The sequence below is a fragment of the Moschus berezovskii genome, chromosome 23 (assembly GCF_049115385.1).
Source record: "Moschus berezovskii isolate FMDL1 chromosome 23, NW_MosBer_1.0, whole genome shotgun sequence".
Lineage (NCBI taxonomy): Eukaryota > Metazoa > Chordata > Mammalia > Artiodactyla > Moschidae > Moschus > Moschus berezovskii.
In genome coordinates this window covers 31,300,804-31,324,607 of record NC_142482.1, presented here as the reverse complement: position 1 = coordinate 31,324,607, position 23,804 = coordinate 31,300,804, and the positions used below count along the sequence as shown (strand labels likewise).

General features: G+C 43.0%; 1 protein-coding gene across 2 annotated transcripts in view; it reads left to right on the top strand.

Annotated features, from left to right (window-relative positions):
• The window catches only part of CLIC5 (CLIC family member 5), a 169,582-nt gene that overhangs the window by 91,908 nt on the left and 53,870 nt on the right, over nt 1–23,804 (top strand). The gene's annotated exons all lie outside the window — the stretch shown is intronic.

Here is a 23,804-nt window from a genome sequence, read left to right as displayed (position 1 = left end):
TGTGTACACATCGGTCCCAAACTCCCTATCTCAATACTAAGAATCACTGGATTTGATCCCATGAAGGATAAAATTGTAAGATGATGAACGAAAAGTACTAAGGAGGGATTATTGGAAATTTCCAAGCTGCTTGATATGAATGAACTCTTTCCACATACATGAATTTCTTTTTTTAAATTTTTTTAATGTTTTAAAGTTTATTTAATTGAAGGATAATTGCTTTACAATATTAGTTTGATTTCTACCATACATCAGCATGAATCAGCCATAGGTGTACATATGTTCCCTCCCTCTTGTCCCTCCCTCCCACTTCCCACCTTTTCCCACCCCTCTGGGTTGTGACAGAACCCTGGTTTGAGGTTCCTGAGCCGTACAGCGAATGTCCGTTGGCTCTGTTTTACATACAGTAGTGTATATGCTTCTGTGCTACTGTCTTCACTGATGAATGAGTCAGTCACCCTCATCTCCCTCCCCACTGCCTTTGTCCACAAGTCTGTTCTCTGCATCTGTGTCGATGCTGCTGCCCTGCAGATAGGTTCATCGGTACCATCTTTCTAGGCTCTGTATACATTATTTAATATACTCTACTTGTCTTTCTCTTTCTGACTTACTTCACTCTGTATAATAGACTCCAGGTTCATCCACCTCATTAGAACTGACTCAAAAGTGTTCCTTTTTATGGCTGAGTAGTAAGGGTCGGACACGACTGAGCGACTTCACTTTCACTTTTCACTTTCCACTTTCACACATTGGAGAAGGAAATGGCAACCCACTCCAGTGTTCTTGCCTGGAGAATCCCAGGGACGGGGGAACCTGGTGGGCTTCCGTCTATGGGGTCGCACAGAGTCGGACACGACTGAAGTGACTTAGCAGCAGCAGCAGCAGTATTCTCATAGCTTCTTTATCCATTCATCTAGGTTGCTGGACATCTAGGTTGCTTCCATGTCTTAGCTATTATAAACAGTGCTACAGGGAACATTGGGGTACATCCACACGCATGAGTTTCTTAAATGTAAGCATCTATGTTCACATGTTCCTTTAAATCCTATTTTGAAAGTAAAAATGACATATATAGTGTTACCAACTTATCTGAGTTTGCCCAGGACTTTCCCAGTTTTAAGCTGTGAAGGCTCTGGAATACTCTCAGTGATGGGCAAGCTGGGATGGCTGGTCACCCCACACATTCAATAAGCAAGTGTACAAAAAATAAATCCAGATGGGAGATGGTGAGAATGGAAGGATGCTGTCCTAATCTCCCACCCAGAAGTAAACACTGCTTCCTGGACATGTAGAACACATCAGTGGGACAGTATTTACTGTTTATTCATTCCTCCTTATATATAATTTATGATTATTTTTAATAATAGCAATTTATTATATAATAAACACAGTAGTGATTATGATTATTATATTCATTTATTCATAGGTAGCTTGAAGCTGGAACCACTTCTGTTGATCAGAGCCCTTCCCATACACATGATCTCATTTGAACTCTAGTCGTCACTCTGAAAGGTGGACAGGGCAGGTGGCAGAAGCCGGGTATGAAGTAAGCTCCCACTTTTAAGGCAGCATCTAGACCAGAGTCTAGGATTTCTGACTCCCTGTTCAGTGATTTCCAGTGGTCATTTTTATTCCCTTTGGGACATCCAGGCACTGATCCTTCACTTCCATAATGCAGAGAAATAGGTCATTTATCACTTACAACATACATTAATCCAAAGACTTTGAAACACCTTTTAGTTTTACTGATTACCTTCTGGGTGAGGGTGTTAATGGTACTAACCCCCATTTCACAGGAAGAGAAACGAAGGCTCCAGCTGCCCTGGTTTAGATTATCCAGCACTTACAACTTGGAGACTGACAGTTAAAATACTATCTTGTTCTTTTTGATTTGGTGTAATTGGATGTTTGGTACCTTTGAAGATATTTTATAAATCAACAGCATGACTCTCTCTATATATATGTAAAAGAAATGTCTAGGGGCTTCCCTAGTGGTGAGACTTCCCAGTGGCTGAGACTCAATGCTCCCAATCAGGCGACCTGGGTTCAATGCCCGACCAGGGAACTAGATCCCACATGCCCTAAATAAGACTGAGCACAGCCGAATAAATAAATAAATTAAATGGCTAGATTTCTGGAGACCCACAAAAAGCAAACGCTTACCTGTCCAGTGAGAATCCAAGATCATCACCGAAGAAGTTGATGGTGCACTGGGGGTGCCATTGATGTGTGTTGGCCATTCCCCGTTGACCTCACACAAAACGCATCTTAACTTTGGTGCAAAGCCTTTGGTTTCAGTTGCACATTGAGTAACAGGAACCACGTCTTAGGAGCTGGTTCATCCCTAGCACCTAAGTGGTTTTCTGTTTTGTTAAAACTATTTTCTTTCATCTTTCGTGTTCTCCTGTGTCTGCTTCACAACAGGCCAGCAGGCTTGAATTTGCTAACATCTCAGATGCACAAGTCAACCTGCTCTCTGGATGTGTGTCACCAAAGCTGTGTCCTTGGTCACTCTCAAGTCCCAAGTCAGAGCCTTTTGGAGGCACAAGTATCCAAGGGTACATCAGAGGGGTTCCCTTGATTTTTCCTTTCTCTTTTGTCCCTTCTCTTTTATTTTACCCTGTTGGTTTAAATTATAAATAGACGATCAGTGTGACAAGCCAGACCCTGAAGGTATATGTAGATCCAGATCTTTTGGCCAAAATCTTGAAATTAAAAAATCTCTGACACATGAAAGTTCCTTAGTAAATTTGTGGCTAATTAATTTGGAGGCAAAACTGACCTAAATTTTTGGAGGTGTTGGTGGTCTCTATGTATCCCACTTTTTGCTGCAGAAGGGTTAATGGACTTGATTACAGGGTGGTGCCCAGGGTCTGCTGAGGATGGGATGGGATGACATGTATCCTGTCACCTTTCTACATTCCAGAATATTAAAAATTTTGAAACATACCTGGCTGAAGGGTTTCAGATATTTCCTTGTCTGAGAACCATATCTAAAGAAACTGTGAAGACTCCACTTTCCTTATCCCACCTATGCCTCCTACTGGAGAAAAACTGATGTCATCAGTGTTAAGGTGGAGCTTCCCAGGTGATACTAGTGGTAAAGAACCCGCTTGCCAATGCAGGAGGCATAAGAGACACGGGTTTGATCCCTGGGTTGGGAAGATCCTCTGGAGGAGGGCATGGCAACCCACTCCAGTATTCTTGCCTGGAGAATCCCATGGACAAAGGAGCCTGGCGGCTGTAGTCCATGGGATCTCAAAGAGTTGGACACAATGGAAGCGACTGCGCACACATTGCAGACATCAGTGTTAAGTGCTGCCCTCTCCCTTTCTCTCTCTGTCTCTCACACACACACATTTTTCTTTTAAAAACAAAGCCCTGTTTTTATGTATTTTATGTGTTTTTATGTATCACAGGGTTTTGCTTTTTCTTTTTTAAATAAAAAGGGATCATACTACTCACGTCACTTTGTGACTTGCATTTTTTTCCCACCATGAAATTCTTTGCAGGATAAGACATATTCGCTCTCTTTACTATCTGTGGACTGTGGCATTAAATATGATTGTATTGTCCTGTAGTCAATAATTCCGCTTTCAATGGGCATCTTGTTAGCAGTAGTTTGCTTTTGGGGAAAAGTATTCATGATTATAAAAGGACAACTTATCGACAGAAATTAATTCATTTTCTATACATTGACATGTTGGTTGGCCAAGAAACCTTTTCTTTCCATTATGCAGTAGAAACCTTGTTAGTGGCCCACCAGGCTCCTCCATCCATGGCATTTTCCAGGCAAGAATACTGGAGTGGGTTGCTATTCCCTTCTCCAGGGGACTTTCAGGAAGAAAATTGTGTTTGTTTGGTTTAAAAAAATTTTTTTGATATAGTTTTTAAAGCTTCAGCATGTTGGCTTTCTTGTTTTTCTGTACTTCTCTGTGTAAGCTTTCTATGTCCCAAGGGTTGCAGGCAGGCAGGTGGCCTGCTCTACACAGCAATGGGCACCAGTGTGGCACCTTCAGAAAGCTGAGGTCACCTCCCCCAAGACTTGTTAGGTTTCCATAACTTCACCTCTCAGGAGAGGGTCCAATCTCTGACCAGCACCCTGCCCCACTCCAGGCAAAGAGGCAGGGGGCTCTAGGGGAATCAGGCCTGCACGGGATGATATATTCAGTGACTCTATGCTCTGCCGGCTCCTGCTGGACAAGTCACATCATGGAATTTCAATCAATAATTTAACCCTGGCTCCAGTTTCAGCTGTAAGGTTTGCTTTCAGCACCAGGCTGCCTTTGTTATAAGCATGCAGGTTCCTCTCCTCTGCTCAAGGTCTGGAAATTTGGCTGAGATTCACTCACATTTCTAGAACCTGGTAGGGCCAGATTCCTAGGTACAAGAGTAGAGGTTTTTTTTTTTTTTTTTTTGTATACAGGCATTATAGGAAATCCAAATGTGCAAAAATGTACTTTTTTTAAGCTCAAAAAGGAAAGCTGGACATCACTGCTCTAGTGCATGGATCATGAAGGTCTTTGCCCTATTGCTGTATGAGGCCTTTGTACATCCAAAGATTCTGAAGACCAGCCTTCTCCAACACCGGTAGACATAAATCACCTGGAGTTTTTGTTGGAAATGGAGTCTTGGGTTCAGAAGGTCTGGAGTAGTTTCTCAGAATCTACATACCTACCAAGCTCCTAGAGGAAGCTGATGTTGCTGGTCCGTGGACCAAACTTTGAGTTAGGCTGTAGACAACCTAGAATTTCCTCCTGTGAAGGCAGTTGTTCCCTTGAGGGCCACTGCTGGGAGCTCTGTGGGAAAGACAAGACATTCTTAATGGGACTCAGCTGAGGCTTGGGTGCACATTCATTACCTTACTGTCGAACTGCCGGGCACCATGAAAGTGAAAGTCACTCAGTCACGTCCAACTCGTTCCTACGCCATGGACTGTAGCCTCTGTCCATGGAATTCTCCAGGCAAGAGTACTGGAATGGGTTGCCATTCCCTTCTCCCGGAGATCTTCCCAACCCAGGGATTGAACCCAGGTCTCCTGCATTGCTGGCACATTCTTTACCAGCACCGTATTCTAGCTATAATTTCGTAACTGAACAGGACGCTATGGGGCCTTCCCAGGACAGGCCTTCCCTCTTGTCCTCTGCTTTAGCTCCTCTCTGAAGTACTTAGATAGCAGTATTTGAGCCACATTTCCTGAGTTGTTTTGCAGATGTGAAAACACCCTCCCCACCACCAAGTGGAAGAGGTTAACTGCTTGAAAACCACAACTATGTAGCCCCAGGCCTCCTAGAGCCTGAGGACTGATAATGTGCACCCTTGTTACACCACTGTTACCTCACCATCAGCCAGTTAGAGAATTGTGCCCGAGCTGATCACAGACCCTGCGACAGTCCCCGCCCCCACCTGGCCCTTCAAAGTGCTTTGCTAAAACCCTTAGGGGGCTCAGAGCTTTTTAGGGCCTGAGTCATTTCACCTCCTTGTGTGGCCCTGCAGGAAACCTTTCTTTGCTCCAGACTCCATCGTCTCAGTTTGTTTGGCCTCATTGTACATGGGGCACATGAACTTCCATTAACAATTTCTGGAGAAGGACCAGAAGTGGAGTCATAATGTTAGTCTTTTTATCCATCTTTTCAGGGCATTTGCATGTACAGTACCTCATTTGATCTTCACAGAGAACTTGAATCAGGTGAGCAGCTGTTATTTTCCCACTTGAGGAGGAGAGACCTTTGAGGCCAGTTCAAGCCATCTTTTATTCCCCTTTGGGTAAACCAATTGAGAGGAAATGCCATGCTCAAAGCTAATTCCAGAGCTGCAAATGCGACAGAGCAAGACAGTCTTGGATAATCACATCCTCTGCTCACATCACATCGTTCCTAAGATCTTGTTTCTCTTCAGCCCCACCTTATGTCTCCAAGACTGTGGTCTTTGCATATAAACTATATTTTTGAACAACTAGAATGTTATATCCGGCCCTGAACTATGTCACAAAACTGAGAAGAGAAAACAGTCATTCTACTATGACTTAGTAAAAAGAAATCCTGTTAAAGAGAGATGTGATAAAAGCCACTTGGGAGAACACAGAGGAAAGTGATGCTTCTTATTTTAGCTTTGGGCTTCCCCGGTCGGTGACTCAGCGGTAAAGAATCTGCCTACAATGCAGAAGACACGGGAGATGCCAGTTCGATCCTTGGGTCAGGAAGATCCCCTGGAGGAGGGCACGGCAAGCCATTCCAGTATTCTTGCTGGGATCCCATGGACAAGGAAGTCTGATGGGCTACAGTCCAAAGGGTTTCAAAGAGTTGGACCTGGCTGAAGCGACTGAGCACATTTTAACTGTGCCCCATTTCTTCTGCCTCTCCATCAAAAGGTTATTTGAAGGGGTTGATTCTAAACCTTAGATAAGATCCAGCAATCTGCTGTAAATTGTTGAAGGCCATTGCTTAGCATCATCTAGTCTAAACATAACCCAACATTAGCAGGTTTCCTTCCTTAGATAGGTTTTACAAGTAAAGGGAAGCTATTGTGACTTTAGCTTGTCTTGGCTTGTAATGGTGGATATTGGGGGTTGGGGTGTGGAGGACATGGCATTAGTACAATTTTTAACACACAGGCGCAACAGTTCTATGCGAAACCTTCTAACTAAATGGAAATACAAATGATATGCTTTGGTGACGGTCTACAGTGACATAAATGTCCATGGATTGAGTGATCTCTGGTAGAGCTGAAAATGCTTCTTCATGTCCAAATGGCTGATCTGAAAGAGTGTCTCTGGAGTTTGCTCAAACTCATGTCCATTGAGTCGGCGATTCCATCCAACCATCTCATCCTCTGTTGCCCTCTTCTCCTTTTGCCCTCAATCTTTCCTAGAATCAGGGTCTTTTCCAATAAGTCAGGTCTCAGTGTTAGGATGCAGAAGCCAAAAACTGCGATTTTGTGGTACTTGTGGACTTGAGTACCGAGAAGCAGCACACCAAATTCTGAGATGTACAGAAAAGTTCCAGTAAAGGAGAAGAAAAATGTCTGTAAAGAAAAGAAAAGCTTCTGCACCTCACTTATTTCAGAGTAATTTGGGAGCAGTTTTGTATCTTTATGATGACCACAGTCAATATTTTCTCCTAAGCACATAGTGGAGAATTTGCATTACAGTTTTTCACAAGCAAGGGTCGTTTATAATTTCTTGGTGCCCAATTAATACTGCTGAACAAGGGAGCATGGAGAGAAACAAAGAATTCAGGACTAGACATTGTCCAGTCATCCCTTCATCTAATGGGCAAGGTTGCAGAAGGTGACACTAAGCAATGATGTTCTCAAAGGCGTATTACCCTGCAGGACATCTGGCACCAGCCCAGGGATTCTTGTGACTCCCACTGGTCAGGCAGAAGATAGGATGGGCAATCTGTCTCTTGTAGCTAGAATTTGTGATGGAAAATATGATGGGTCTTGGAACGGTTCCCTTTTGGGGGAGAAGCGCAGACCCCCATCTCAGATTGTGGCTTCCTGGTTGATGACCTGGACTCTTGTGTGTGTGGTATAATTACTGGGGTCAATTTATTTTTTTATGGGAGTACAATAAATAGAACATTTCCTGCCTTAGGCCGCCATTTGGAAAAGCTTTTCATTTCCCCTTTGGGCCTCAGGAATTACAGAAGACAGACTTCTTTTCAATTATAGCTTGACCTGAGCTTGAACGTGTAACTCAGCCGTGAGTGAGCTCAGACGATTTTCAATGCAGAGAAAATGAAATGAGTTCTCCTCGATGCAAAACCTGGCTCAGTTTCTGCGTCTGTGGCTGGAAGGCTGTTTGAAACCGTCCCCCCACCCCCTGCTTTGAAGCAGGAGATATAATCATTTGGAATGACAGATTTTACAATAAGTTCTGCAGGAGCTGGGAGCTTATGGGACAGAAGGTACTTGGTGAATAGAACATTTTTCTCCTGCATGGTGGCAGAGAAGACCCTCCATCTGGGGCCATCACTCCTTCCTGCTTGCATTCCACCCAGGTTCTATCATTCTTGCACTCCGCATATGACCTGGGCATCATCTCTTCCTCCATGTGGGACAGGGTCTTGTTCCTGCCAGACTCAGCACCCAAGAGGCCCCCAGTGAAGATGCTGGTCCCGCTCCTCACATGGCCAGGTGACTGCACTTGCTTGGAGATAGAGCTAAAGCCTCCTACATGGCCAGGAAAGCCGGGAAAGCCGGACATGGGACTTGATGGAATCCTGTGTTGCAGAAGTAAAGTTTCCAGCCACGGTTGGCTAGAAGACGGTAGAGAATAGTGCCTGAGGAGAGGAAGGCAGCTGAGCACATCTCATCATGGAAGAGCTTCCGCCAAGAAGCAGGATTTCTGGACACAGTCAGATGCTGTCACCTTCAGGGAGGACCTGCCGGCAGAGCTCTGTGGACGGGCAACTGGGAAGACATCAGTTGGCGAGTGGAGCTTCTGTTTGTGTCTATTTTGACTTTAGATTCTGCAGACATCCTCATCCAAAATGTGTTCCGCATTCCTTGAATGACTCAAGATGGTGCCCTTCTCCCAGGACAAGGACTGGTGATGGGGAGGGACAGCAGTAGCGGTGGGGTGAGGGGGAGAGGGCGGCTCTGATCCTAAGGAGTTTCCAGGTTCGCTAAGCAAATAGGGAGCCAACAGAGCAGGGAGGGCAGCTCCAGTGTCTCCTGAGACTCTGGTTCCCTGTATCTCATGTGGGTTCAGGGAGCTCTTTTGTCAGTTTTCTGTTTTATCATGTTTCTTTCAGTTCAGTTCAGTTCAGTCACTCAGTCATATCCTAGAGGAGTGTACTGTCTATCCCTAATTTTAAAGCATCAACAAGCCAGCCCTGGTTAAACATTAGAATCACTTTGAGAGTTTAAAAAAAAAAAATCACTTGAGTTCTCCATGTGTGCTAAGTCACTTCAGTTCGTGTTTGTCTCTAGCCTGCCAGGCTCCTCTGTCCATGGGATTCTCCAGGCAAGAAGACTGCAGTGGGTTGCCGGACTTGAGTTCTGTCCCAGATTAATTAATCAGAGTATCTGAGTGTGGGACCTGGATGTGGCATGATTAAATGAATTTTAGGGTAGACTTTTCGAGCTTTATAAATCCTAATATACTGACATAAAACACTAATTTAGCAAAGAATGTGCCAGAAGGTTCCTGGATTTACATGACCCTGTTTAGTAAATCTCATGATTCAGATTCGATTTTAGTGCTACGAGGCATTTAACCTGTCTTATTTGAGAGGTTTGGATAGATGAGAGCTCACTGAACCCAACTGAGAGGCTTGGTGACAGATTTTGTGATTTCTCTAAAGTCTTTGCAGATCAGTTTGTGATATGAAGATGCTCAATTTAAAACCTTCATGCAGGGACTTCCAGTGATTAAGACTCCATGCTTCCACTGCAGGGGGCCCCATTTCAGTCCCCATGCCATGCAGTATGGCCAAATAAATAAGTAAATAATATTGAAAAAAAATTGGCAAAATAATTGAAATTTAAAACAAATTTAAAAAAAAACCCACATGCAGACAACCAGAGCGGAGGGCAGGATGCGGAACAGTGGCAGAATCTCTGTTGTCACAGGATTCCAAACACCATTCTTTTTGTCAGAGAATCAGTATTGAGATATACCCTTGTTCTGTAGGATGGTTATAGGCTTTGTGGGCTCATTCCATGAAGGGGGAATGGATGCATGATCAAAAGCTGGAACTAATTCCTATAGCGTCTTGAATAATAATAAAAAAAATGTCAAGGGAGGAAAGCAAAACTTTGACAGTGGGCTCATTAAGTTGAAGGCATGTTTCCTCCATTAAGGACTGGTATCCTCCAGAGGAGGCTTAAGTGAGAAGACGTCGTCTTCAAATTAAACCCATGTGGGAAGGAGTTCTGTTTATTTGAGACTGTAGATTTGTATTGCTCTCTGGTCTCCTGCACTGTGGTGCATTTCTGAAGTGGAAGAATTCCAGCGTTTAGATCTCCTGATTCAAGTACAGAGAGCCGTAATCAGGCCTAAAGAATAGCATGATGGTTATCAACATTTGTGGCAAAGGTTCCTGGATATTCAGAGAACACAGACTTCCACTGGGCTTCAGCAGAAAACTGCCAGGAATCTGTCACAGACCTGATCCCTCAGCTTCATCCATCCATCTTCCTGGAATTACATACAAACCTTTGAGTCTGGTTCCTGAGCTACTTGAATACATTGTTTGGTGGTGGAACGTTGCTGTGCCTGTGTCCATGGTTGTACCAACAGCTAACCAAATACAAATCACTTTTCATTCTCCCCTTCATGGTCAATGTGACCCTTCCCTGGCTTAGGAATACTCATCTCTGGCCAATGGGCAGTGGCCATAGTTCTCCCTGTATTTGCTTTCTCCATTGAATGTATTGCTCCACACCCAAAACCCTGGACACAGAGGTATTGTTGAATCTTTGTGGCATCAAAGAGAGATCTCCTGACTCTTTACTAAGGCATAGCATTTCATAAATAGCGATGTTTAATAAGCTCTTCCTAAATGTTTGTCTTCTGTGCTCATGCCAATAGCAAATATCATGTTTTATACATATTATCATCGAGTCATGAAACAGCCCTACAAAGTAGATGTTTCTTGCCCCCAGTTTGTAGATAAGGAGCCTGAGGCTAAGTGTGTATGTAAGTTATCTGCTGGATAATAAGCCACCCTAACGCAGTGCCTTTAAACAATGAAAGCATTTATTTTGTTCATGAACTTGCTGTTTGGCTTGGTGGGAATGACCCTCTGGTTGTCATTTGGGGCAGCTCAAAGCCTGGGAACTAGAATTATCTGAAATCTCACTCATTCACGTGTCTGATGGTTGAGGGCACTGGTCAGCTGAACACTTAGCTGGGGTTGTCGGCCGGAACGCTCCGTGATGCCTCTTCATGGGCTCTGGGCTTCCTCACAACATGGCGGTTGAGTTCCCAAAGAAGACACAGAGGGCCGGGCAGAGTCTGCGTCTCCTTTAATGACCCGGTCTCAGAACTCACATGTTATGACATTCTTCTGTGCATCTAAGCTGGCGCAAAGGTCCGCCCAGTTTCAAGAAGGAAAATACAGACTTTTCCACTGGAGAGCCCATGGGACTGAAAATTGTACTGTAGCCACTTTGGAAAAATAAAATCTGCCACAGTAGCTGTTTGATATCAGGGCTGGAATCTGAACCCAGATCTGCCCAGCTCTACAACCAGCCCTTCACACTGTACCGCAGAACTCTGTGAAGCAGTAGAATCTAGCTGTGTTAAATATTACACCCGGGGTCAATGTAGCAGAAAGAGTCAAACTCAGAAACAGAGGATTTGGACTTTGGGACCTTCTAAGGCTTGGTGTAGGTTCATGATATGAACGAGAATCATCCTGTCTTCTGAAGCATGCTGGAGTCACTTGGAAGACTTCTCAGGGCAATCAAGCTCACATTTCTTTTTTTTTTAATTAATTTTTATTGGAGTATAGTTGCTTTACAATGTTTGTTAGTTTCTACTGTACAACAAAGTGAACCAGCTATATATATATATATATATACATATATCTCCTCTTTTTTTTAGGATTTCCTTCACATCAAACTTAGGTTTCTTGTGTCCTTCCTGGGTTCCTAGGGTTTCATAAAATGAGAACCCCAAATAAATCAAGTCACCAAGTCACATCCATGCTAGTTGAAGGCTTACCAGTTAGATTATTGGAAGGACTGATCATTTGATATTAAAAAACAATAATAAGAATATTATTAAGTGCTTACTAATTGGTAAGTCTGATGTACTAATAAGAAAACCTCAGATATCTAATAACTGGGGAACTATTTAATTGAAATGGGGTGAATTCTATGGTAATACATTAACAACGGACTCAGACAGGACAAGAGACAAAAGTAACAAGGAAGGATTAAACCAAGCAAGCTCTGCAGCATTTCAACTTTCTTCCTTTTCTTTCCTTTTCCTTTTTTAAAAGCTCAGAGTGAACTGTATATTTATGGGCCTAAAAGCCAAAGCTCTTGCAGTCTCAGGGAGGATAATCATGTTCTCAGGACTAGATGAGTTCTCAAAAGTGTACAAATGTAGTAGGGGATGAGCTATTAGCTGAGAGGGCAAGGGTTAGGAAGAGGAAGGTGTCAGCAGAGGAACAGAAGAGTCACGTGTAGACCGGCTATCAACTTGTGGGGCCCACTGCAACGTGAAGGGGTGGCATCCTTCATTCAAAATGATTAAAAGGATTTCGAGACAGCAACCACAGAGCGTTAAGCCAAGTGTGGGGCTCTTCTGAGCTCAGGGTCTCGTGCATCTTTACCAATGGCATGTGTGGGAGAGGCAGCAGGTGACAAGGCAGAGGGCTGAGTTTTAAGAGGAGGAGACAGACAACAGTTCTAGTGACAAGAGACTAGTCAAGTAAGGGTAAGTCAGAGAGGCAAGAAGGAAGGAATGCAAGGAGAGAGGAATGGAAAGAGCAAGGGGAGGAAACATGGGAGGGAGGGAAAGTGCTTAGTCCCAGAAAGTGACTGAAAGAGAACTGTTTTATAAGAAAGTGTTGAAGGACTTCCCTGGTGGTCCGGAGGTTAAGATTCCATGCTCCCAATGCAGCTGGTCCAGGTTTGATCCCTGATCAGGAAACTAGAGCCTGCATGCTGCAGTTAAAACCTGATGCAGTCACATAAATTTTAAAAGAAGAAAAAAGGCTGTTAAGTAGAAGCAGGACTGGCAAGAATTTTGGGAAACCAAGTCACTTGTGTGAATAGTTTGGACATGAAACAATAGGAAGGAAAACACATAGAAATGGAAAGAAGGGGCCTGAAAAGGGGGCATGGGCATGGTGTTGGGCTGCAGGGGCGGTTCTTTCTTGGAGGGTGTGTGGACAAACAGGAGGGTGAGTACAGGCTTTGTGCAGAAGCCATAAAGCTCAGGGCAGGCTGAAGGTCGCTCCCAAGAGGCCTTGAGCCCAGTAATATTACTCAACTCCTTGAGTTGTAGGCAGCCTTGGGCCCAAAGTCATTATCGGAACAGACTAGAAACTCAGGTCCAGGGTATCTCTGGACCCTGCTCTCTTAGTCAGACACTTGAGCCAAGTAGCTTTCTGGGCATGGAGCCTACAAGTTCCTTTGGGAGGGGATATTTACATAACTATGTTCAGCTGTTTATAAAAACCATCTGGCGAGCTAAGGTGTTGATGACACATACTAAATTGATGGGTTACCTGTCTCAAGTAATATTTTTAAATTCACCTGTTGTGATGTTTAATTTGCATGTGTCAACTTGGCTAGGCTGTCATGGTCAGGTATTTGGGCAAATATTATGCTGACTGCTTCCAGGCAGATTTTTTTTTTTTTTATAAGATGCACATTTAAATGAGTAGACTTTGAGTAAAGCAGATGACCTTCTATCCTGTGTGTGGGCCTCATCCAGTCGGTAGAAGGCCTTAATAGAAATATGGCTGACAATGTCTGAAGAAGAGGGAATTCTGCCAACAGATTGTCTTTGAACTTGAACTGTGACTTTTCCCTAAGTCTCCAACTTGATGACATAGCCCATAAGGTTTTAGACTCACCTTCCTCCGAAATCAGATGGAGACAATTCTGTCTCTATCTCTAGCTCTCAGTTCAGTTCAGTCGCTCAGTCGTGTCCGACTCTTTGCGACCCCATGAATCACAGCACGCCAGGCCTACCTGTCCATCACCAACTCCTGGAGTTCACTCAAACTCATGTCCATCGAGTCGGTGATGCCATCCAGCCATCTCATTCTCTGTCGTCCCCTTCTCCTCCCGCCCCCGATCCCTCCCAGCATCAGAGTCTTTTCCAGTGAGTCAACTCGTCGCATGAGGTGGCCAAAGTATTGGAATTTCAGCTTCAGCATCAGTCCTTCCAATGAACACCCAGGACTGATCTCCTTTAGAATGGACTGGTTGGATCTCCTTGCAGTCCAAGGGACTCTCAAGAGTCTTCCCCAGCACCACAGTTCATAAGCATCAATTCTTCGGCGGTCAGCTTTCTTCACAGTCCAACTCTCACATCCATACATGACCACGGGAAAAACCATTGCCTTGACTAGACGGACCTTTGTTGGCAAAGTAATGTCTCTGCTTTTTAATATACTATTTAGGTTGGTCATAACTTTCCTTCCAAGGAGTAAGCATCTTTTAATTTCATGGCTGCAATCAGCATCCGCAGTGATTTTGGAGCCCAAAAAAATAACTATTTCCCCATCTATTTCCCATGAACTGATGGGACCAGATGCCCTGATCTTTGTTTTCTGAATGTTGAGCTTCAAGCCAACCTTTTCACTCTTCTCTTTCACTTTCCTCAAGAGGCTTTTGAGTTCCTCTTCACTTTCTGCCATAAGGATGGTGTCATCTGCATATCTGAGGTTATTGATATTTCTTCCGGCAGTCTTGATTCCAGCTTGTGCTTCTTCCAGCCCAGCGTTCCTCATGATGTACTCTGCATATAAGTTAAATAAGCAGGGTGACAATATACAACCTTGACGTACTCCTTTTCCTATTTGGAACCAGTCTGTTGTTCCATGTCCAGTTCTAACTGTTGCTTCCTGACCTGCATACAGGTTTCTCAAGAGGCAGGTCAGGTGGTCTGGGATTCCCATCTCTTTCAGAATTTTCCACAGTTTATTGTGATCCACACAGTCAAAGGCTTTGGCATAGTCAATGAAGCAGAAATAGATGTTTTTCTGGAATTCTCTTGCTTTCTCCATGATCCAGCGGATGTTGGCAGTTTGATCTCTGGTGCCTCTGCCTTTTCTAAAACCTGATCTCTACACACACAAATCCTGTTGGTTCTATTTCTCTGCAGACCCCTGACCAATACACCTGAAATTCTTCATGTGACATTGTACAGGCAGCTTTCTGCATAGAGCTTATTCAGCCTTTGTAATCAACTTCAGATAAATGCTGACAATCTCTGAAGCCTCAAATGTACTTATTTATTACCTGTTTAGGAGATCAAACCAGTCAATCCTAAAGGAAATCAACCCTAACTATTTCTTGGAAGGACTGATTCTGAAGTTGAAGCTCCAATACTTTGGCCATTGATGTGAAGGGCTGACTTATTGGAAAAGACCCTGATGCTGGGAAAGATTGAGGGCAGGAGGAGAAGGGGGCAACACAGAATGAAATGGTTGAATGTCATCACCGACTCAATGGACATGAGTTTGAGCAAACTCTGAGAGATAGTGAAGGACAGGGAAGCCTGGCATCCTGTAGTCCATGTGGTCACAAAGAGTCAGACATGACTTAGTGAATAAACACAGAACAACAATTGAATGAAAAATGCCTACATTGACCCCAGTGAGTTAAGTCTTATGTGACTGCTGAGAAAAAGAATAAGGGCAGAAGTTACCTTCTTCAAGTGGACCACAAATCACCAAGTCTCATCTCTATCATGAAAGGCTGACCAACCAAATGATTGGAATGACAGATCATTTGGTATTAAAAAGATGATCATACTAAGGCATACCATCTGACTTATATGAAGAAAGTAGGCAGATCCAAATACTATATAGAAAGTAAATACTATAAAGAAAAATTCTTTCTCTTCCATTTGATATGAATCATTTTGGTGCTATGTAGATGAATTGTTTTATATCAAAACAAAGTCCTCTTCTTGTCATTTTTGTCACTTCAACATTCTTTCCTGTAAGAGAATAACTAGTCTAGAGAAAAGTTAGGAATCAAGAATTATATCCCTGGGAGTTCCCTGGTGGTCTAGTGGTTAGGATTCTAGGCTTTTACTTCTGTGGCCTGGGTTTAATCCCTGGTTAAGGAACTGAGATCTTGCAAGTTGCATGGCACAGCAAAAAAAAAAATTATATCCTTGATTCTGCCATGGGTCTAGGCTATGCAACCATGGGCAAGAGATCTAGCCTTTCTGGGCCTATTTCCTTACAACTAAAAAGAAAGAGCTAGATCATTTTATGTCTGAAGTCAACTCCAACCCCACTGCTGTAGAATTTTTATCTGAAACTTGAAAAGAATGTTTAACCACTAAAGTCCTGAGGGACAGTTTTCATAGGCTAAAGCAACAGAAAGTTGAAATGTGACATTTAATTTCTTGGAGAAAATTCAGGCTTCTTTCTTGACCTCATTTAGAACTTAATTTTATGGGATTCTTTTTTAAAGGAATAGTTAAATAGCCTAAAAATCTTCCAATTTGAGCTATCAGACATTTAAGCATCTATTGTAGTCTGGGTAGTCTGTAGTCTGTCTTCCAATCAGAAGAGAGAACCCACACAGTGGTTTTAGTGGGAGAAGTGTAACATAAAGCGATAATTAATTATGATACCAGAGTAACCATTACATATAAGAACACTCTATATGGTAGACTCCAGAGTTGAAGGAGAATAGCCAAGGGGTGGCAGACTTGGAAGGGGTGCAAATCTCACTGGAGAAGCTGTGGTCAGGCCCACAGAAAGCATCGAAATTCACTCTTCTGGCGAGGCCAGAGCTGTTTTGGAATTGCTAGCCAAGCAGTGGGCCACCCTCCTGAGTTTAAGAGGAAAACAGATGATCAGCACTGGGAGCCTAGGTGAGCAGAAGGGTCCAGGGACTGGTGGGTACACGGGACCTTCAGGCCACATGGGGCTTGCAGAGTAAGTAGCAGATCTGTGAGGCCGTCTAGACCACAGGCAGGCTGTATGCAGGTGACATGGGGGCTTTCAATTCTGTGTTCAGAGGGCTGCAGAAAGGTTATCAGCAGGTGAGGCTGCAGAGGCCAGAGGGATCACTTCCTGGCTTGAGGCTGGAGACCTGACCCCCCGGCCCACACCAGAGGCATCAGGAGAGCCCCTTCTTTCTGCAGGGTCCCTCCCATGCTCTCTCCAGGGAAACCCTACCTCCACGCTCACTTTAGAAATGCTGAAAGGAATTCCCATCATTTCTCACCCAACGTTTATTGAAGGGTGCCTTTGAAGCTGGGAAACAATAAATTGATAAGTGTCACGACATCTGTCCAGCTTGAATGTCATCTCTCCTCATCTTGCTATTTCTTTTGTGGTCCTCTCTGAATCATTCTTCTCTCTTCTGGACCTTGGTGCCCACAAATGACTTTTGGGCAATTATCAGCTTCCCTTTATTGTCTGGAGACGAAGCTCTGTGTACCTTGGTCTGTGTGTGGAGTGTCTTAGTCCAAAAGGTCTCAAATGTTGTTCACCGATTCCTGGGTCCCTGAGATCCTTTCAGAGATCCTGGGAGGTCACGCTATTTTCAAAGTCATCGTTTCTCCCTCAGGTTGCTATTTTGTGGGTAAAATCTGCCGGGGTTTTAGTGCAAATAAAGGAAGTGGTATACAGTTGTCATACACGAAGAGAAAAAAAAAAAAGATCCGGTCTCATTTTTGAATGATTTTGACGAAGCTGTTAAAGTTATCTAATGTAATTAAAATCTCAGCCCGTGAGTACGTATCTTTTAAACATTCTGGTGAATGAAATGGGAAATGCATATTTAGCTCTTTGGCCACATTGCCAAGCACAGTGATTGTCTCAGGAGAAGTACTTGTGCAATTGAGCTGACCAGTAGCTTCTCTAACAGAACAGTTTTTACCTGAAAGACAACCAGCAGACAAACCATGGTTTTTCCAGACATTTCCTGGAAAATGAAGGAAATGAGTTTGTCATTTCAAGACTGACAGCTGGCGGTATCCATTGCCAATAATAAAAGACAAACTTTGAAGAGAAAATGAGAATATTGGAAAATAGGTATTTGCCGCTAGCAGTTTGACAGCTTCTCCTTGCTTAAATTTTTCTGATGAACTTGGCGGTGATATTAGTGAATGAGATATTTTGCTATCATATGAGAAAATGTATGACCATTTGGAAGATTTAAGTCTGTAAAATGTTATTTTCAAAATGATGAGTCTGTGATGTGACAAAACCATTCATGAGTAAAAGATCCATTCAAAGTGCGAGATAGATGAATTTTTTTTCTTTTTAGTAGAATGGAAGAATTTCATTGATAGGGTTTCAAATTCCGCCTATCAACTAACTTTTAAGAAACTACCACTTGTTGAGTTTCAGTATGGTATGAAAGAAAAATACTTGCAATTATCTGAAATTATCTGAAAAGGCTATTAAATTACTCCTTCCTTTTCCAATTGTGTATCTGGGTAAGGCCAGATTTTTTTCATAGACTCCAAACAAATAGGAAAATACTGAATGCAGAAGCTGACTTCTCTTAAGTCAGTCAAAGATTTTGTAAAACTTTAACAATGCCACTCTTCTTACCAAATTTTTTCTAAATATATGGTTTCTTTATATTAAAATATGCTGTTTGTGTTAACATGTAGTATATTTGTCATTATTATTATATTTTAATGAATGAGGGAAATAAATATGTTTTAGCTTTATTTTTTTTTTGTTTTAGCTTTAATTATAGTAAATATTGATGGCTATAATCCACATGAACAAAAGCTCTTTAGTATCCTCAACAATCTTGAAAGGCACAAAAGGATTCTGAAACCAAAAGAGTTTGAAAAAGACTGTCTTAAGCTGATAATTTTCCATTAGCTGCTTGATTTTAGAAAATTGCTGAAAGTTATAATTGCAAAGATTGAGACTCAAGGTCACAGGGTGGATCAGAGGCAGAGGTGGGTCTGGTACCGTATTCTTCTGCTAGAATGCCTTCAGCTACCCGAGTTTCTTCCTCAGGATGCTCTTAGAGGGTCAACATCAAAATTCTGAGATAAGTCATAAAAATGGAGCAATATCATCCTGCCCTCAACATGCATGCTTTCTAACAGGCACTCAGTATTAGGTACCTGGGCTTGTTGCTGCTGAAGGCAACGTGAATAAAATGTTAGCCGAGCTTACCATATAGCGTGAGAGACTACATCATAGCATATAATATGACTTAGTTGGCATACAACATACGATGTATAATCATACAGCCTATATAATTGCATCCTGCCATTACTATTATATGTACTATTACATAGTGTATAATGGTTTATGTTTTTTAAAAATATTTATTTTTATTTGTTTGACTGTACTGGGTCTTGGTTGTGGCATGCAGGATCTTTTGTTGTGCAATGTGGGGTCTAGTTCCCTGATCAGGGATTGAACCCAGACCCCCTGCACTAGGAGTGCTGAGTCTTAGCCACTGGGGTACAAAGTTTATATGTTTGTGTGTCCCAGAGTTTATGGGTTATTACAACTTAGATGACATAGAATGTATTAATAATACAGTGTAATATAGCAAAGTATAGTCTAGCATATACATGTTCTAGTAAATAAATTTACTATACCTAGGGAAGAGAGAGTACTTTGGGGGCAGAGCTGGCTGGCAGTTGTGTGCACGGGAGGCCCATGGGAAAGTAGAATAGTGAACTTGGGAGGTTTGCCAGCTGCTGTACATCATTCTCCTTTGACCCCACTATTTGCATTTGTTTCCTAGTGCTGCCAGAATAAATGACCATAAACTGGGTGGCTTATAACAGCAGAAATGTATTCTCTCACAGTTCTGGAGGCTGGAAGTTTGAAATCAAGTTGGCAGCAGGGCCATGCTCTCTCTGAAATCTCTAGAGAAGACCCTGCCCTAATCTCTTCCAGCTTCTGGGGTCTGCTGACCATCCTTGGTGTCTTTGGTTTTCCAATACATCAATCCAATCTCTGCCTCCGTCTCAATACGACATTTTTGTCTGTGCCCAAATGTTTAGCACCCACTTGAATCCAACATGACCTTATCTTGACTCGATTTTATCTGTAAAATTTTGCTTCCAAATAAGGTCACACTCACCATTTCCGTGTGGACATGAATTTGGGAGGAAATGTTATTCAACCCAGTTCACCATGCTTTTGACTACCCCAGCCCCCATTTCTCAGAGCCTCTTTGGGCCACAGTCCATCTGGATTTTTTCCTCATACTTTTCAGAGCCTGGGGTCCCCCTGAGGCCCCCCAGGTTCTTGGTTGATGTTTCAAGTTCTTGGTATGCTTCCACAAGCATACCACATTTAACCCATGAGTTTATCAAATGGTTTATATGGAGCACAGGACTGGTTAGTTGGGAAGGAGAAAAAGAGGAAAATGAACAATTCAATACTAAAAAAATAATAACCCAATTAAAATATGGGCTAAGGACTTGAATAGATGTTTCTCCAAAGAAGACATACAAACACCCAACCAAAAAAAATTCTTAATATCAGTAATTACGAGAGGAATGCAAATCAGAACCACAATGAGATCTCACCTCAGGATAGCTATTCTAGAAAAAACAAATGACAAGTCTTGGCCAGGATGAAATTAGCACCCTCACACACTGATGGTGAAAATACTAACTGGAGCAGTGACTATGGAAAACAGTATCTTGGTTCCTCAATAAAATAAAAAATAGAACTACCATAGGACCCAGGAATCCGACTTCTGGGGAGTCAGCTAAAACAACTGAAATCAGAATCTGAAAGAGATATTAGCACTCCTGTGTTCATTATGACTGTGTATGTCCTAAGTTGCTTCAATCGTGTCCAACTATTTGTGGCCCTATGGGTAGTAGTCCACCAGGCGCCTCTGTCCATGGGATTCTCCAGGCAAGAATACTGGAGTGGGTTGCCACACCCTCCTCCAGGGGATCTTCCTGACTTAGGAATCAAACCCATGTCTCATATCTTTTGCATTGGTAGGGGGGTTCTTTACCACTAGCACTACCTGGGAAGTCCTGTGTTCATTATAGCACTATTTAAATAGCCAAGATATGAAAACAGCCTAAATGTTCATTGATAGATGAATGGATAAAAAAACTGATGTATACACACCATGGAATATTATGCAGCCTTAAAAAAGAAGGAGATTCTAAAATGCGTAACAACATGGATGAATCTCAAGGACATTACGGTGAATGAATTAAACTGATCACAGGAAGACAAATACTGCATGATCCCGCTTAAAGGAAGTAACTAAAATAGCGACTGAACTGAACTGAAAAATAGTGAAAGTCATAATATCACAAAGTGGAAAGGTGGTTGCCAGGGCCAAGGAGAGGGGAAAGTGGGGAGTTCCTAATAACAGAAATGCAGTTTCACTTGAGCGAAGTGAGGAAGAAGTGGAGAGCCACTTACAGCACTGGATAGTCGACAATACCGCCGTGCACACGAGACATGTCTTAAGAGGGCAGATCTCATGAGAGGTGTTCCCAGCACAAGGAAAGGGAAGGGAAGGGACAGCGAAGCTGAAGGAGAGAGGCAGAGACGGTAAGACAGACCCCTTGTGTCTTGTTTCTCTTGGTCTTTTGGCAAATTTTTTTTCTACATCTAGAATCCTAACAAGACAATAGTGGACATGGGGGAACTGTGATTGCCTCCAGCCTCTACAGCCCGCAGAGCTGTGGCATAGGGACTGCTGTCTGGGATGTTCAGACATCGCCAGCGCCCTCACCTCCTGCTCCATGACTTTGGGTGGTCGTGCTACCTGTCTGGGCTGGTCCTCAGGATGGAGTCCGTGCATGGTGGTTAAGAGCTCTGGGTCTGGAACCAGATTGCCTGGGTTCATCCCAGGGGCTCTCAGGCCAGTGATGTGCCCTCTCTGTACTTTCCCCTCAGCTCCCATGTCTGTAAAAGGATGACACTATCTCACTACACAGGTTTCACATGAGGAATAAATGCATTAATAATGTTATGTAAAGCAGGAGTTGCCTGGCAGTCTAGTGGTTAAGACTTTATTGTGCTTCCAATCCAGGGGCTTCAGGTTCAATCCCTGGTTGGGGAACTAATCCCACATGCCAGGTGATGCGACCAAAAATAAATAAAATAAAAATAAAAGATTTGAATTGAACAGAGAGCTTGTTATTCAAGATAATGCAATTAAATTAAAAACAATATATGGAAAGCACTTAGAACAATGCCTGACAGTATAGATACTCATTAGTATTATTAACATTATTTCATGAATTTTGGGTCCAGCTAATAAGAATGCCAATATTTCTGTAGTTCCTGCTTCGAGTCTCTTATGAGTATCCCCACTCCCATCCTCACCACCAGAGGTAAAAACCGATAAGAGTATGTGGCTTTTGTTTTTGAATTCTGGGCTTGTCACTTACATCATAACCAACCCTGGGGAAAAATTCCTTTGTCAGGATGTTTTAAGGGACCAAGAACCTGTCAAAAGGGTGCTTCTTGAGAAAGATACTTTTAGGAACTGATGTCATCGACTAAAGTTTTGCACCAGTCATTATTAAATCCATAGTTACCTGTCTGAGTGTGGCTTTATCGGTAACGTTAGCCCTGTGGTCAGGGTGGCGCCTGCCCTATGCCTTCCACCTTTCTGATTTTCTATAACCAAGCCCCTGGTTTCTGAAACACTTGGAGTGGATCTGTTTCCAGCACTAAGGAAAGTGAGAACTGAATAAGGATGGGGTTCCAGGTAGAGTTAAGAGAAAGGTGAAATAACTGTAATTTCATAGCAATTACCTACAAGCGACACCAGCAAAGGCACCAGCTTTCCATTGTAAACCTGAACCTCTGCTGGGAGTGATGGGCCAGGTAGAAATAAGCACATTCTGAGTCTCTCCTGTATGAAAGAAGACATCCGTACCACGCCCCACCCCAACCCCACAGCAAACAAAGCTGCAGGGGAAAAATAATGTGCTGAGCTTGGAGGGCAGTTTTTTCTCCTTCTCTTTCAAAAAAAGAAAGAAAAGAAGTCTTAGTAAGCCCCCATTCCAGGATGTTGCTTGGATTGTTGTCAACTTTTCAAGCCAGGCTATGGGCCTTTCCTCCAGAGATCCTCCTTGTGGGTGGAGCCTGGTCCTGATGAGGCCACAGTTGCCAGGGTAGCCAAGGACAAACTAGAGTGAGTGGGTGGGACTTCCCTGGCGGTCAAGAAGTTAAGACTGAGCTTCCACTGCAGGAGGCACAGGTTCGATCCCTGGTCAGGGAACTAATGATCCCACATGCCTTGAGGCCAATACAAAGACATCTGCAAAAAAAAAACAACAACCCTAAAACAACAACAAAAACTAGAGTAAATGGGTGATTTCTCCCTCCAAGTACCATTTTGGGGCCAGTAAACCAGGCTTCTTTGTCCATGGAATTCTCCAGGCAAGAATACTGGAGTGGGTTGTCACTGCCTTCTCCAGGGGATCATCTCAACTCAGGGATTGAACCCAGGTCTCCTGCATTGCAGGTGGTTTTTATTTACCATCTGAGCCACCGGGGAAGCTCCAAACAGAGTGAGTAGATGATTTCTCCCTCCAAGTACCATTTTGGAGCCACTAAACCACTCAGTGGAAATCACAAAGAAATCAGTTCTCCAACCTTTTGCTTCCTGTGTTTACTGAAAATATACTCTATAGAATTCATGTCTCTGCAGCCCACTCAGAGGTAAAAGTGGACTTGCCTTTCAGAGAAAAACTTCTGTTTTGAGGAGGGTCCTGCGAAGGGGGAAGTCCGTGTGCACTGTCTCATCCCCCGGCCCACACCTCAGAGGGTCCTAAGCTCCTGAGTAAATGCTGTTTTGAATCCGCTGTGTACAGTGCTTTGCACATGATCAATATGTATTCACTGTTCAAAAGAATAATTTAACAAACGAATAGGTTATTGACACAAGGTCAAGTAGTAGTCAGAACTAAGTGGGACATTGATTAAAGTCTTGAGCCTGCAGATTAGATAGAAAGAGGTCAAAATCTGAGAATCTGTACTCATGACATCCTCATGAAGCAAGGACTAAAGGGTAGAGGATAAACTATAGAGGAACATACTTCGGTGAGATTATTAATATAACTGAAGGAAAGCATTTCTGATGGCTAGAACTGTCCTCAGAATGGACTGGTTTAAGAGATATAAATTGCTGGTGAGTGGAGCTATTCAAGCATAGAC